The sequence below is a fragment of the Sinocyclocheilus grahami genome, unplaced genomic scaffold (assembly GCF_001515645.1).
Source record: "Sinocyclocheilus grahami isolate Dianchi unplaced genomic scaffold, SAMN03320097.WGS_v1.1 scaffold1225.1, whole genome shotgun sequence".
In the NCBI taxonomy this organism is placed as follows: domain Eukaryota; kingdom Metazoa; phylum Chordata; class Actinopteri; order Cypriniformes; family Cyprinidae; genus Sinocyclocheilus; species Sinocyclocheilus grahami.
The window spans coordinates 158991-164048 of NW_015506404.1; the positions used below are offsets into that span (position 1 = coordinate 158991).

The 5058-nt window shown below is 39.2% G+C and overlaps 1 protein-coding gene across 2 annotated transcripts in view; it reads left to right on the forward strand.

Moving 5' to 3' along the window:
* Positions 1-5058, forward strand: part of LOC107568221 (protein dispatched homolog 1-like) — a 67094-nt gene that overhangs the window by 37193 nt on the left and 24843 nt on the right. The window contains exon 1 of one of the 2 annotated variants that reach the window (XM_016254157.1): positions 2358-2802. The exons of the other annotated variant lie outside the window; for it this stretch is intronic. The gene's annotated coding sequence lies outside the window, so the exon portion shown is untranslated. Of the gene's footprint in view, positions 1-2357; positions 2803-5058 lie in introns of those variants that run through there. 2 annotated transcript variants of the gene reach the window in all.

A 5058-nucleotide genomic window follows, 5' to 3' on the forward strand; every position in this document is an offset into this window, starting at 1 on the left:
TTTGTTCCATCCATCCATCTGTCCTTTGTTCCATCCATCCATCTGTCCTTTGTTCCATCCATCCATCTGTCCTTTGTTCCATCCATCCATCTGTCCTTTGTTCCATCCATCCATCTGTCCTTTGTTCCATCCATCCATCTGTCCTTTGTTCCATCCATCCATCTGTCCTTTGTTCCATCCATCCATCTGTCCTTTGTTCCATCCATCCATCTGTCCTTTGTTCCATCCATCCATCTGTCCTTTGTTCCATCCATCCATCTGTCCTTTGTTCCATCCATCCATCTGTCCTTTGTTCCATCCATCCATCTGTCCTTTGTTCCATCCATCCATCTTTCCATCCTTCCATCCATCCATCTGTCCTTTGTTCCATCCATCCATCCATTTTTGTTCCATCCATCTGTCTTTTGTTCCATCCATCCATCCATCCATCTTTTGTTCCATCCATCAGTCTTTCTTTCCATCCATCCATTTGTCTTTCATTCCTTCCATCCATCCATCCAACCATCCATCGTTTGTTCCATCCATTCATCTGTCTTTTGTTACTTCCATCCATTCATCCATCTTTTGTTACTTCCATCCATCCGTCTTTCGTTCCATCCATCCATCCATTTTTGTTCCATCCATCTGTCTTTTGTTCCATCCATCCATCCATTTTTGTTCCATCCTTCATCCATCCATCCATCCATCCATCCATTTTTGTTTCATCATCCATCCATCTATTTTTTGTTCCATCCATCCATCCATCCATTTTTTCCCATTCATACATGTCTATCTGTCTTTCGTTCCATCCATCCATCCATCTTTCGTTCCATCCACCCATCCATCCATCTTCTGTTACATCTATCAATCAATCTGTCTTTTGTTCCATCCATCCTTTCACCCATCATAAAATTTATGATATTAAATAATTTATATTAAAATTATTTCATGTAAATGTAAAAAATGAAAATGTAAAATATGAAATCATAGGCTATTTGTCTCTTGTGTTGGAAACATCCGTTTTAACATTACTTAAAGACGTTATTTATTAGAATATAAAACTACTCCAGAAATCACACTTCTAGTATAATCACAAACTCCATATCCTAAATTTGTACCTTTTGCAGAAGAACATCTTGCTTTTTCTCAAGTTATGTCTGGAACAAATCCAAATGATTTATCATAATATGAAATCATTTATAAGCTGCATTGTGACTTGCTATCAGTATAATCTCATACACGGGTGAAACCTGAATTAAAACCTAACGCAATGGTTGAAATTGAGACCTATAGCAGATCTGCTAGATTTTGCTTCGTATGTTTACGTTCAACGCTTCATCTCTGCTGCGTGCGTCAGACTCTTTATTAAAGGGGTCATATGATGCTTTTTTAAAGATCATTATTTGTGTATTTGGTGTAACAGAATATGTTGACATGCTTTAATGTAAAAAAAAACACATTATTTTTCAAATACTGTACATTATTGTAGGTCCTCTATGCCCCGCCTCTCTCAAACGCTTTGTTTTCTACAAAGTCCCTCCTTCCGACAAGCGCAGTCTGCTGTGATTGGCCAGCTGACTCAGTGCTTTGTGATTGGCCGAACACCGCAAGCACTCGTCGGAAATGTAACGCCCCTTACCATAATCGCAAGCTTCATCTTTCAGACACAGTGATGAAGCTGGTCTCTCTCGCTGTCTCTCTCACACACACGCACGTGCGCGCACGCACGCACACACACACGATGCGCAAAACTCTGCATTTGAACAGTCAATAGCAAATACTTAAACTAATAACAAAACAGTAGCTGATTCAGAAGCGCCAGATTGTCATAGCAAAGTCAGAATGACCTCCTCTCCTAGGTTCACGAAACGGTCGTCCATAAAATGCATTGCTGTTCTGTTGTAAGTAATCTTAAAGATTCCTAAATGCATCTACTTCCGGAAGGCCAAATAAAGTGCTTTTGCTTTCGCCTAGAAACACACAGCGTCTCCCTGACATGCTGCTTCAACACTAACTGCGGTTACTGAAACCACGCCTTCTTTCTTTGCGTGCACATTTGGGCGCATTATGCTAATATTTCCACATAGTGAGGTAGATATGTGGGGGCGTGTTAGAACGAGCCGTTTTAGGGGGGCGTGGCAGAGTCTTAACTTTGATAAAGAATATCTCTTTGGTTTTGAGACTTTAGTCTTTGCTACTTCAGGGATCTTATCTATGCACAATCAGCTTGTAACACTCCAAAGAGAAATGAAAACTTGAAATCGCATCATATGACCCCTTTAAATCAATGCAGCGCCTTGTATTATAATGTGAGCGCTCTGATTGGCCGACGGACCGCTGACGTCAGGGATCCCGTCGCTTGCGGTGAAGCTCGGTTTATGGAAGCGCTGTAGTGTTTGCTGCGTCGAGTAGATGGAGTGTTTGCATGCGCTCCGTTGTTCTCAACAAATGCGCGACATAACTCGCTCCTTTCGAAAGGATTACAGAGTTTTATTGTGATCGAGGAATGTTATTCTGTCTCCGGTTACGGAACGGCACTCTTAAACAGACTTTAAGTTTGTTTACGGAGTTTCGGACGCTGTTTGTTTGGATGTTTGTGGAGCAAAAGCTTGTCGAGTCCAGGAGAAGTAACGTTACATAAGGCGGTTTGCAGAGACTGTTGGTTAGACTGAAATGATAATGCGACTGATGAAGACATCTGAACATAATATATGATTACAGCTGACACTGACTCACCAAAATCCTCGTTTAAATCAGTTTTGTGTCTTGGGCTCATGTAATGAGTCTGTAAGGAATGGCAACCTGGGATCTGTCCTAAACTCTGTAAGTTTGTCTTTTGTTTATGATTTACATCGACACGATTGTGTGTGTATTTATCTATCTATCTATCTATCTATCTATCTAAATACTAGTAATAGTAATACTGTATTTTTTCTTTTAGTTGTTCTATTGGGATGTTGCATGAATCACAGGCATTTAGTTTTAATTATAGAATGTTTTTATTTATTTATTTTTTGCTGCTTGTCCTGGTCTTATAATTATGGTAAAAAGAAAATGATATACGCTGGCTTGTTGGTGATATAACTTTTCTATTCATTATTAAAAATAAATAAATAAATAAATAAAATTAGACCTATCTGTACACACACACACTGTATATGAAAGTAAGGAATATGTTTAGTTTGAAATATAGCTAGTATGAATGCCATTGCCGTATTTAATTGCATTTGAATAACAAAATATCAACAAAATTATTTTTAAGAATAATAGCACAAGCACACTTTAAGCAAAACATCTGACAATTGTATACAGTTTGAAATGATAAAATAACACATCTAGTGTTGAAAAAGAAGCCAAACCTGTGAAACATGAGTGTGAAAATGTTAATAGTTAAAATGATGAATTGCACCTGTGGTTCCTCTGCTAGGACACTTGTGTGAACTTGAGGAGAACCGACTTCATACATCCACCAAAAACACCAGGCAGTGAGACTTCAAACATGCTGAAGTCATTTTAGGCATGCAGATACTGGCACACTTCATTTGATATGTAGCGCAGTCATGCATAAGTGTAACTGACGTGTTCAAATACTTTGAGGACACTGTATTTAGAAAACGTTTTGAGAAATAATCAGTGCTTTTCAATGCTTTAATTTCTTCATCTCCCCATCAGAATGTGTATTTATTTATAATTGTTTAAACTTCTTGTTATGATCTTCCTCCAGTGCACAGCGTTCAGAACGGATGCACGAGGCGTCCAACATTACACCGAGCATTCATAGCGCTGAACATGTTTTCCCTCCCTTGGGTTTCTCCTTTTAGAAAGCTCTTTCTATCTGCCTGCTTTTTAAATGGATGGGGTTCAGCTGCGAACACAACCGGATTTGTTGGTGCAAGAAGGTATTTTGGACGCTGTGTTTACAGGACAGTCAGAGGGGAAACTTGCTCACCTCTGTATCAAATAAGGTCTTTCATGATCCCAGGCACTTATTTTGGAAGCTCGTTTTTTGGTCTGCGGTTGGATGCGATCTTCGGTTTCCATCGGAGTCATGCAGGTCTCCACTGTCACGTAAGAACGTGGGTGATTTACTTGACACAAAGAGCTGACCATGGCATCAGTGTGTGTTTCTGGGCAAACTTCCAGTATCACAAGCGTGCGTTTTACCTGAGTAATACGGTTGGATCTTATTTTACAGTGATATGCATGGCGTGCGCTTTAAAACATCCAATGAAACATTTAATATCGCAGAGGCGGCTCATGTCATTCCTCTGCAACAATTTCCTGGCCATAGGGGCTGAAATTCAAGCATACCATGAAACACCGACTCCTCTGCTGTCTGCCCAATGTGTTTGAACCTGTTCTTTTCAATCAGACAGCGCCTTTGAAATTCGCTTTGTTTGTAAAGCCATTCATCCTGAAATTACACTGTAGGCTTGGTAATCGAGAACCGGTTCTCAGTCTGAAGTGTTTTTTTATTTTTTTTTTAAATACTGCAACCAAATGATTTCCCCGAGGTTCAGTTACAATAGCAGTTCTTGAACTTGTCCTGAAACTAAGAATCCCGTTTATTTTCTCCATAGAGAAAATTATTTATAGCAGTAACCAGTAACATACAAACATTTAATAAATGCTCCTGGAGGAGCCACATCTCAGTGTGATTTATTTATTTTTGTCCTTTAAAGGGGTCGTATGATGCTGCTAAAAAGAACATTATTTTGTGTATTTGGTGTAATGAAATGTGTTTATGCGGTTTAAGGTTAAAAAAACACATTATTTTCCACATTCCCATTAACATTATTTTCGCGTTTGATTCGTCAGTGGCAAATTCTTTAAATATAAAATATGTACTTACAGTCTGTGAGTCAGAACAGCCGGCATTGTAGTCTACTCTACCAGAATCAGGAAACAGTCCTCCATAAAATGTGCTGCACACATCTGAATATTTGGGTTGAAGTGTTCTGGAACAGTGTTGTAAATACAACTTAACCACTGATTTCTAGTCGTGTCCTCTTTTGGAAGACCAAACAAAGTAGTTTCGCTTTCACAACGAAGCACACAGCGCCTTCACGACATGGCGGC